This window comes from Rhinatrema bivittatum, chromosome 2 (genome assembly GCF_901001135.1).
Source record: "Rhinatrema bivittatum chromosome 2, aRhiBiv1.1, whole genome shotgun sequence".
In the NCBI taxonomy this organism is placed as follows: Eukaryota; Metazoa; Chordata; class Amphibia; order Gymnophiona; family Rhinatrematidae; genus Rhinatrema; species Rhinatrema bivittatum.
Genome location: NC_042616.1, coordinates 391,760,435 through 391,771,770, shown reverse-complemented (window position 1 = coordinate 391,771,770; position 11,336 = coordinate 391,760,435). Strand labels below are relative to the sequence as shown.

Sequence of the window (11,336 nt, the reverse complement as noted above, 5' to 3'; positions counted from 1 at the left end):
AAACTAGGAGTCCAGGACAGGGCTGGGGGTGGGAGGCCGGAGGAAAGAAACTTTGTGGCAAATGACTGGATAGTTGGATTCTGCGAAGTAAACGCACTATGTGGTTGTGTGCGTAGCGCAGATTTGTGTATCTTCACTCCTGAATGGAAAGGAAAGAAACCTCCGGTGTCAGATTTCACAGAGCGAGAGGCGAGAGAGTCCCGCAGGGTCCTGGAGAGGGAGTCAGTGAGAGAGGGAGAGGAGAGGAAGCGGGAGCGCTTCATTGGCTCGGCTGCAGCTCCAGACGCGGCCACCGCTCAGGCTAATAATAATCCTCTCTCTGACCTGCTGGAGGGAGCTGGGAGGCAGAGAGGGAGAAGGGGGCGAGTGGGGAGTGGGAGTGCTATGCAGGAGGTTGCGAGGAAGGAGGAAGCTGCTGCTGCTGCTGCTCTTCTTCACCCGGAGTAACTCGCCCCGGATCGGCATCGGGCGATCGCGGCTCAGCCGCTTTCCAGGGGCAATGGATTTAGTCAACTTCTGACAGCCAAGCCGGGCAACTGCACCCCGTGGCCACCGCTCACTCTTTGCATGCAGCGCTCCGTCCTCAGGCACCAACTGCTAGATGAAGTGGGGAGTGAGAGCACTGGCACCAGGTGAGCTCTGCATTTCCTTTGCCATTTGCTTGTGCATGTAATGTGTATCTGCTTACTACGGATCAGTGTTTGCAGCTGGAAGAAGAGAAGTTTACAAAACACGTTCAGGGCATTGCATGTCCGGAGTAAACCTTTAAAAAAAACTCCCTCGCTTTCTGGAGTCGATTCGTGCTTGGACCTTTATCATAGGGCACGGGACGAATGCTTTCTCGAGAGGGTGTCTTGCAGCAAAACTTTCTGCATTTGTGATGAGAACCGGTGGAAGAGTAGAGAGCAATTCATTAAGAGGGGAGGCTGAATCCCAGGCTTAAACAACTTGAATCAGGATATGAAATAAATGCCTGGTTCCCATTTTAATCGACTTTTGGGGCACACGTTACCGAGATCTGAGTGTATTTTGTGGTACCCAAGCAAAGTGATGGTCTTAGATCTAAAAGAGATTAATGAATTTATTCGTATAGAAACTTCCTGAAGCCACAGGAAGAGTTCATTTTTATTTTTAATAATAACTGAACATGTAATTTGTTTCTCAGACTGCAGCGATGCAGGAAAACATATTGTTGCTGAACGGACTGGGGGTTAAGCACCCCAGGGAAGTGTATAGTAGTAATGACAATAATAATGCCAGAGTTATCGATCGTGCAAGGTGCAAAGCCGTTAAGTCCGGCTGACTTAAGAGACATTAACTGCACATTTTGTGCTAGTGGTCGTGATTGCAATTTGAGTTGGGAGAAGAGAGAGGATGCCGGTGCAGAGGGGCAAAGGGTTCTCCGGCTGCCGTTTAGAGACTCGGTGAACTTTTTGTGTGCATGCATGTGTGCGTCTGTATATCTGCGGTGTGTGTGCATGTGCATGTGGGTGTGTATCTATCTGCGTAATGCACCCACGAAGTTGCTTTCTCATGGCGCAGTACTTGCTTGGAGGCAGGCTGTTTGCAAACTTCGGGATTCAGACGTGTGTGCCGAGCAAGGTTGTGACCACCAGGGGGCGCCAGGAACAAGCACTCTGCCCGTTAACACTCAGGCGGCAAGCTTCGGGCTCTTGCGGCCATCGGCCGGAATGTAGAGATGCCTCGGGCAGACCAAGGGCAAACTTCCAGCCCCCCAGTGGCGCGTTAGACAGAACCTACTTGCTCCTTCTCATGCCCTAGGATTTAGCACTTTTGAATCCTTCCCTAAATTGTACTGGAAAGATGAATCAATTCCTTTGCATGTCACCGTTAAAAACAATAGTAAAAAATCTTAAGACGATTCCTGCAGATGTATTGTATTTATTTATTTGATTTATATTCCGCTTTCCGGCATTTCAAAGCCGGAACAGTTGGCCAAACTAATTGGACATAGTGACTACTAGTGCTGAAATACTGCCTGGGGCTCTGCATTCTATAGCACAGGCAGGGGCGGTCATTTGACTCACTTAATGCATTTCATATAACTTCAGAGTTTTCCTTGTATGTCAACACATGCATTCGGCCAGCTTTCTGACTTCTGGGAGTCTGGTGAGACCAAGGCTGATTTCCTTTTTATTACTTTGGCTGCTGAAGGCCCAAGACAAACTCTAAGAAGTGCAAAGGTTCTTCCTTAGTGGTCTCCCAGTAGGATCCTGGGGCCTGAAACGGTCTGAGATGTTTTTTGGCGTAATAGATAGAAAAGTTATCCTGCAGTTTTGCTGCATGTGTTCACCTGAGTGCTGCAATAGGTTTAATCTCTTCCTCATAGGGGTTGAGGCAGAGGTGGACAGGGAGAAATTACAAAAGGCTAGTTGATCAGTGCTCAGAGCTACAGCACCTGTTGAGTGTCTGGATAGAACCTCTGGTACATTGCATTGGGCTGTCCTAGACTCACAGGAGGACCTTCATAAAGATAACTATGTGAGATGAAACATGCGCACTAGCATTAGTGCATATTTCTCAGTACGTTACAATCTGAAATCTGAAATACATGTTCTGCATAGTACACCGATAGTGCACTGATTTGTCATGGGAGCAGAAATAGGGGGGAGGGGGAGGCCTTTTCCTTGGCTTATCCCCTAGACAAGATTGACATCCTTCTACACCTTCCTTGGCATTGATTTCCCCCTCTTCATGCTTGCAACAAGGAAAAAACCAGGACTGGATCGGGCTCTTCAGTTGAGTTGGGTGAGGTGGAAACCACAACGTTCTCCCTCTCACTGCCAGAATGCGAAGATTAGAAATATTTGGGACTGATTTTTATCTGCTGTCTGGCTAACTTGGCCATGATATTCAGCAGCATGGCAGCACCGCTGAATATACTTGGCTATCATATAATTAGTCAGATAAGTTTATCCACGTAAATGTTGTGGGAGTCTCCGTTTAGTGGACCCTTGGGCCGACCTGCAAGATACTGGGATAAGGTGTTTTAATGTCTCTCGATATGAGCAGGTCGGGAGGCGGACATCTGGCAGGACGTAGACGATGCTCTTCACCCTAGAAGCTGGTGCTCCCCCAGGTGTAGCCCATAGGAGTCCAGCCTCTGGGACTTAGGTGAGGTTTCACCCCTGGAAGCCGGAGCCCCCCCCCCCCCCCGGAAGGAGTCCGTAGGGGCCCAGACACTGGGACTTAGGCGAGTAGTGGAACTGAAACGAGAACAGAGGCAGGCAGGAGAACTGGAACCAGGCAGGAACGGTAGCAGGCAGGCCAGCAGGCGGGCACTGTAGCAAGCAGGCAGACAGGCAGGCACTGTAGCAGGAACTGTAGCAAGCAAGCAAGAACCGGGCAGGAGCTGTGGCAAGACTCGGGTACTGGAACCAGGCAGGAACTGTGGCAAGAGTCGGGAACTGGAACTAGGCAGGAACCATAGCAGGCAGGCAGGCAGTCGGGCACTGTAGCAAGAAGGCAGGCAGGCAGGCACTGTAGCCGGAACTGAGTACTGGAGCCAGGCAGGAGCTGTGGCAAGACTCGGTACTGGAACCAGGCAGGAACAGTAGCAGACAGGCAGGCGGGCACTGTAGCAAGCAGACAGGCAGGCAGGCATTGTAGCAAGCAGGCAGGCAGACAGGCGGGCACTGTAGCAAGCAAACAGGCAGGCAGGCAGGCAGGCACTGTAGCAAGCAGGCAGGCCGAAGGTCGCGTCGGGGCCCGGAGCAACTTGGGACCACGAAGGAACCTGGTTGCAAGGCCCCGACTAGGTGCAGACGCCGGGGTTAAATATCCCGCGGCATCTGACGTCACCAGCAAGGGCGGAGCATCGCGCGGCGGGAACCGTCCTTCCCCTAGGCGCGCGCGCCTAGGGGAAGGACGTCCGGACGAGGACCTCCGTCGTTGCCGCCCCCATGGGAGCGGTGCCAAGACGCACGCCGCCGGAACCAGGACCCGGGAGGTAAGGTCCCGGTCGCGACCGGGACCGTAACAGTACCTCCCGGCCTGTTAAGAGGGGGCCTCTTAACAGGCCTGGGTTTACCTGGGTAAACTGGGTGGAACTGCCGCAGTAGTTCTGTATCCGGGATAGCGGGAGCAGAGATCGGGCTGTGATCGAGGCAAGGCTCTAAAGCAGGAATCAGGCTAGAAATGAAACAAGGCACGGAAGCAGGATCCTTGGGCGTCTTCAAGCAGTTGGATTGGCAAAACGGACTCCACTGGGTAATTCGCAGGGTATCCCATTGAATCGTGGGCGAATGCTTCTGAGGCCACGGCAACCCTAGCACTACGGGGTGGACAGCCTCCTCTAGGACTAAGAAGGCAATCTCCTCCGAGTGGATCGCCCCGGTGCAGACAGTAACGGGTGTCGTGGACGTCTTGATATGTCCTGGAAGAAGCGTGCCTTGGACGGAGGTAATTCGTAGCGGGGTCTCCCGCTCTTGCGTGGGAATCCGCAACTGGGAGACTAACTCCTGTCGAATAAAATTATCCCCTGCTCCAGAATCCAGAAATGCGAGGGTTTCCAGTGACCCTCCTGGGAACTCCAATGTAATTGGTACGGTACATTGAGGGACTGAGGCACAACTAGGAGGAGCTCCTCACGACCTCCTAGGTTCTAGTGTCTTCCCAAACACTCCTGGCAGTTGGTCAGGAAATGACCTTGCTGGCCGCAATAGAGGCACAAGTCCTGTGTGTGGTGACATTGTCTCTCCTCCGTGGAGAGTGGAGAACGTCCCAAACGTATAGGTTCAGTAGAGGTAGTCTCCAAACACTCAATCGTAGGAGAAGATGATGGCTCGGAATACGCAGAAACCAATGGGGAATTACTTCGGGCAGGTTGTTGCTCTCTAGCCCTCTGCTGGAGGCGACGGTCGATGCGGCCAGCCATGTCTATCAGCACATTGAGGTCCTCCGGGAGATCACGGGCCACAATCTCATTCTTGATACGCCCAGATAATCCTTCTAGGAAAATGGCTTTTAGGCTGCCATCTTGCCAACCGACCTCCTGGGCAAGAGTACGGAAATCCATAGCATAGTCTGCCAGGGAGTGGGCCCCCCTGGCGTAACTGGAGCAGTTCTGTGGTAGCAGTGGCCAATCGAGCTAGTTCGTCGAAAGCCTGTCGGAAGCTCGAGATGAACTGCTGTAAATCCTCAAGTGAGGGGTCGTTATGTTCCCAAAGCGGGGAGGCCAACAATAAGGCCTTCCCATCAAACAGGGAGAGGATGTAGGCCACCTTTACCGTGTCAATGGGGAACTGCCGGGGCAACAGAGAGAACTGTATAAAACATTGGTTCAGAAAGCCGCGGCAGGTCTTAGCATCCCCGGCGTAACGTGAAGGTGCGGGTAACTGAGTTGTCGAGGTAACTTGTTCCTCGGGTGCCGACGCATCAGCGGGCGGGGGATTCGTAGGCATCTTATCTAGGCGGGCCGCTAGTTGCTCCACCATAGCTGCCAACCCATCAAAGCAATGCTGTAATTGCTGCAAACGTTGGGCCAATCCTGGTATGGCTCGAAGGCCCGATATATCCGCCAAGTTCATGGCCTTGCCATCTGTTGTGGGAGTCTCCGTTTAGTGGACCCTTGGGCTGACCTGCAAGAGACTGGGATAAGGTGTTCTAATGTCTCTCGATATGAGCAGGTCGGGAGGCGGACATCTGGCAGGACGTAGATGATGCTCTTCACCCTGGAAGCTGGTGCTCCCCCGGGTGTAGCCCGTAGGAGCCCAGCCGCTGGGACTTAGGTGAGGTTTCACCCCTGGAAGCCGGAGCCACCCCGGGAGGAGCCCATAGGGGCCCGGCCGCTGGGACTTAGGCGAGTAGTGGAACTGAAACGGGAACAGGCAGGCAGGAACGGTAGCAGGCAGGCCGGCAGGCGGGCACTGTAGCAAGCAGGAGGACAGGCAGGCACTGTAGCAGGAACGGTAGCAAGCAAGCAAGAACCTGGCAGGAGCTGTGGCAAGACTCGGGTACTGGAACCAGGCAGGCACTGTAGCCGGAACTGAGTACTGGAGCCAGGCAGGAGCTGTGGCAAGACTCGGTACTGGAACCAGGCAGGAACAGAGGCAGGCAGGCGGGCACTGTAGCAAGCAGGCAGGCAGACAGGCGGGCACTGTAGCAAGCAAGCAAGTAGGCAGGCAGGCACTGTAGCAAGCAGGCAGGCAGACAGGCGGGCACTGTAGCAAGCAGGCGGGCAGGCACTGTAGCAAGCAAGCAGGCCAAAGGTCGCGTCGGGGCCCGAAGCAACTAGGGACCACGAAGGAACCTGGTTGCAAGGCCCCAACTAGGTGCAGACGCTGGGGTTAAATATCCCGCGGCGTCTGATGTCACCGGTGAGGGCAGAGAATCACGCGGCGGGAACCGGCCTATTTGAGTGCCCTTCCTGCGCGCGCGCCTAGGGGAAGTACATCCAGACGAGGGCCTCCGTCGCTGCCGCCCCCACGGGAGTGGCGCCGAGATGCACGCCGCCGGAACCAGGACCCGGTCGCGACCATAACAGTAAATTTAGGATAGCCAAATACTAACAGTCATAGACTAATCTGGCTAACTAACAAGGTCATTTTCCAAAACGTGATGGGCCGCTATCACGTGCGTTAGGGCTTTATCGCGTGCAATAACATCCTAACGCATGCGATAATGACTGCATCACAGCGATAACATTTAAATGAGGGGAAGGGGAGGGGGTTCGGGCAGGGTTAGGGAAAAAAATGTTTCCTGTACCTGCACATTATTGCCGGCAGTAGCGCCGGAAATGACTACAGCTTTTACGGTGGCGCTATGGGGGCGATGGTGTGCACCGTGCCGCAATCGCGGCAAGCGAAAATGCACCGCCGCGTTGCAGCCGGGTGCACACTATCGCCCCCCCGCCCATTTTCTGGCCGTGGCTCATCATTCCGCTGTATTTATCATTCCGCTGTATTTATAGCGGAATGATAAATCCTACGGTAAGCCAGATAACAGAGTATTGGCACTTATCTGCCTTGGTTAGCTGGACAAGTGTCCCTTTGCGCCCCCTCACTTACCGTACGGACTCATCATTCCACTGCAAATGTAGCATAATGATGAAAGCACGACGCACACTCTCGCTCCCATAGCGCCACCGTAAAAGGTGTAGCGATTTCCGGCGCTACTGCCGGCAGTAATGTGCTAAACACTATCGCCCGCGGCAGTACCGGAAACATTTTTTCCCCAAAGCCGCCCAAACATCTCCCCTTTCTCTCATTTAAATGTTATCTTTGCAATGTGGCCGTTAACTTGTGCGTTAGGGCATTATTGCACGCGATAAGGCCCTAACGCAGGCGATAACGGACCATGGCGTTTTGAATAATGACCCTGGAAGTCTGAACTTAACTGGAGTGGCATTGAATATCAGGCCCAAGTGTTAATTTGGCTCTGATGCTTATATTGGTAAATTGCTTGCTTTTTTAAAATCTGGTTTAACCTCAATTTAGTCATGCATGTTAGATCTATTCAAGCTTGTCTAGCTGATGTTTTTTTTTTATTTTATGCTCCAGTTAAGGATTCAGTATAATAATTTATTCCTTTATAATTTCTAATTTTACATTTCTTTTTTTATCAGTGAATTTCCCAACTTTCAGTCTGTGGATTTAAACTTGATGAAAAGGCAGTGTATTTTGAGTTGTGCAAAACTGCTTTGGTCAATTGGATTATCATGCATGGATTACTTTTTTTTTTCCTGTACATTAAGCTGTATCTTACTGCATGGCAATCACTGTGAAAAATCTAAAAAAAATTAAAAAGTACAGGGAGATTTGTTTACAGTATATAAGGCAAGTTTGGGATTATTGGCAGTCTGTGTTAACCGTTTATTCGACCAATGTATGACTAATACAGAGCTGTAGTGCACAAGCTTCTGAGACCTGTGCATGCTGTGTGATGACCTCAGAATCTGAAGAAGGGACGTACATGGTTGTCAGGGAAGCTTGTGCATCACAGCACACCCAGATTATTCTTAAGCTGGTCCATAGGAAGTTACCACAGCTCACTAAGAATCCTGCTTTCCTTAGACCCAGTGCAACTATTAGAAAGCTAGATAAGTTTGATACAAAAAAAGACAGGAGTTGGGAGACACCTTATAGACTAACCAATTTATTGAGAAATGAGCGTTTGAGGGCAGTGTCCACATCCAGATACATCTGACACAGTGGACACTGTCCTTGAAAGCTCAATCTTCAATTAATTGGTTAGACTGTAAGGTGCCATCCGACTCCTGTCATTTTTTGCTCCACCAGCCTAACACGACTATCCCACTAGTTTGATACAGAGGCTCATGTATTATGCTAATTAGCTGGCACCACAAGAAGTGTTTGCTTGTGGCGCTGGCCTATTTAAATATTATGGACAACCAAACCACTGCATTTTCTTTGCAATAAAGCTCACACGAAATTGCAGATTTTATCACAATCACCCCCCCCCCCCAAAAAAAATAAAATATAACTACACCTTCTTGAGGTTTTGTTGTTTTGCAGTAAATGGGGTGATCGCACATTTTTGCATGTACCAGTTATGTCATGCAGAATCATTAAAGAGCTGATTTGCATGATTTGTTAGGGCGATTTGGTATATTTTCTTCAAACAGCTTCACATGGGAAAAAATAGCACATGCCAAAACGCCAAACAGCGCATGCTAACTTTTATAAATGTAAAAGAGCGTGCTGCTTGTCATTTTTGCACGTACTGTCGCCTTTACAAAGCCATTCGTCTTTTCGTACATTGGCCTGTTTGGCCAGGAGGATGCGTTTGAAACTGGCATCACTTGAGATTTGGAAACTACAGTTCTTATGAGCATAGTAAGGGCTGACACTGTGCATGCATTCGGCTCAAAGTGGGTTTCTGCGCTTACTAATGTAGTTGGAGGAAGCTTGCAGCTCCACAATAGCGCTCACTTACGCAATAATCCCCTTTGGACAGGCCATTTGCTGTCAGTTAATGCCCTGTCTGGTCAGAATTATTGTTATTCTATACTGCAGTTAGCTTGTTTTAAGGTTTTATTGGTTTTTAAATTTTTATTTATTTATTTTTTTAATCTCGGGGAAAAACGTGAACACTTTTGAGACCGGCGATGTGGGGGGGCATTTCTAGGGCGCTCCTGCCATGTTCCAGCGAGGCAGATTGCTTGGAACAGGAACATTCTGTGATCCAGTTCTCATGCCTCAGCGGCCGCAGACTGCGCATTCTGAGGAGATTCTCTGCCTGCGTTACTCGACAGGCGCAGTGCAGCAGATACAGTTCAGTATGGAATTCAATTTTAACTTTAAAATGTACAAATTTCCTTTTCAGGCATTTAGCCTTTAGAAAGCAGTTTACAGCCATTTTAAAGACAGTATAGGACACCATAAATGTAACACATGGTATTTAAAAAAATAAAAAATGGTTTGCAAGATTTGTCCCAGCTATCTGGATATATACATATTATCCTCACCAAAAGTCACTTGGATGTGTCAGCTGCTCTGCCCCTGAGCACTCCTTACTGTGCAATAGCTAGAAAATGAAGTGCCATCCTCTATCTTTTGCCTCTGTAAGTGGTGCCAGGGCATGCCATCTGTGACAGCATAGTCTGTGCCCCTTTCAAAGATGTGCACTGGGCCCCTGCTCTGCCCACAGCTGCCTAGCCTCGGCCCTGCCTTCTTGTGATTGGTATTTTGAGGAAGAACTTTGAATGACGTTGTTAGCGTAAACCGTTGTGATCTTTACATGGAACGACGGCATATAAAATGCCAAAGTAAATAAATAAATAAATGCATAACGTTTCCATGTTAGAGTCCCCCCCCCCCCCCTTCCTCAATGAGTCCCATTAGAGACAGGAATGTAACTTTTTAGTTTAATTGTGAGGGAATGGCAAGAAGACCTGCTTCAGCCACGGGAAGAAGCTCTGCGCTCAGCTAGCAGTGGGTATCTTTTTATTTGTAATGCTGAAAGGGAAAGGCAGGCTGCGAGTGAACATTTAACTGCATGTTGAGCTTTGGAAGGCCAAGGTGAATAATGATAAAAGCCAATTTGCCCTGCCCCTCAGGGGAAGGCTGCCTGAGGGGGCAGTTATAACAACCACTCCGGCAACCTTCCCCTCAGGGGTGGGGGAGAGGGAGTAGGGCAGCTTATAACAGCCCCTCAAGAAACCTCTCCTGAGTCCAGACAAACCCAACGTTTATTATTATTCAGATTGTCTCGGCAACACTCACCGTGAGGTAAAAGTGCATTGACAGCTTTGAGCTTTACCAGGGCTTAATTGGAAGTCAAAAAGGAAGTGGAGCAGGGGTAGGGCCGGGAATGTGGGGGTGTGGGGTGCAGGTGAAGGCCAGGGCTGGGTGTGACCTGAGTGAAGGGGGGGGGGGGGGAGGGAAAGGACCAGGGCCAGGTGCAAGCTCTCTCCAAAACACTCCCAGGCATATATGCAAAGACATCCAGTAGCAGCAGAAACAGTGGGGCTAACAGGCTGTCATCTCCTGGCCTTGCAACCTCGCCCATTCTCCTCAACTGTACAAGCAGACTGCCCAAAGACCAAAGGTAAGTGGCTGCTCCCGATTCACCACAGGCAGCTCCAACACACTCTGCTCTGCTTCCTCTTGGGGGGGCAGAAACGAGGGGAGCCAGAACTGATCCCTACCGCTGGCTCTAGGTCTCCTTGAGGACCGGAAAAAAGGTGGCAGTAGGCCAGTCTGGGTTATTCTGCTAGAAATCAATCACTGGGTAACAGACGCAACAAAAATTAAGTGTTAACAAAACAGAATAAGGGGGAGGCAGCACAGCAATTGTTGGCACAGGTCTGCAAGCAGGCCAGCACCAGCCCTGGCTGTAATGTGTTTCTCTCAGAGCTGTAACTAAGCAATATGGCCAAGTAAAATACTTCACCCTCACCCCTTACACAACACATGGCACCACGATGGGAGAGTCTGTTAAATGTTTGTACAGCAATGCCCATAGCCAGTGCAAGGGTATTAGGTGCCCTAGGAAAACATTACAGCCTTGCACACCCCATCCACATCACACCTTTCTCAGACACAATTAAAAATTATGCATTTATAATAACAGATTTTACATGGAAAAGGTAAAACTATCACAATATGTATATTATATTTACGTGCACTGCTGTGGTACCAATCAGAAAACCTTGCAAAAAAGCAAGAAACACTTGGAACCCTATGGTATTAGGCTTACTGTAATGCACCTTGGGCATGGGCATGACCCTCAGAGAGCCACGAGAAAACAGAATTGCAGTGCAATAAACTCTCTATATCAAAACAGCACTACCTGCCAGCACTGAAACAGCAACAACACTACTATGAAAGTTATCACTGCAAATATTACACCAG

General features: G+C 50.1%; 1 protein-coding gene across 1 annotated transcript in view; it reads left to right on the top strand.

Moving 5' to 3' along the window:
- Window positions 1-510: 510 nt before the first annotated feature.
- The window catches only part of SEMA5A (semaphorin 5A), a 1,250,864-nt gene continuing 1,240,038 nt past the window's right edge, over window positions 511-11,336 (top strand). Inside the window, 1 exon segment of the mRNA XM_029590025.1 lies at window positions 511-632. The gene's annotated coding sequence lies outside the window, so the exon portion shown is untranslated.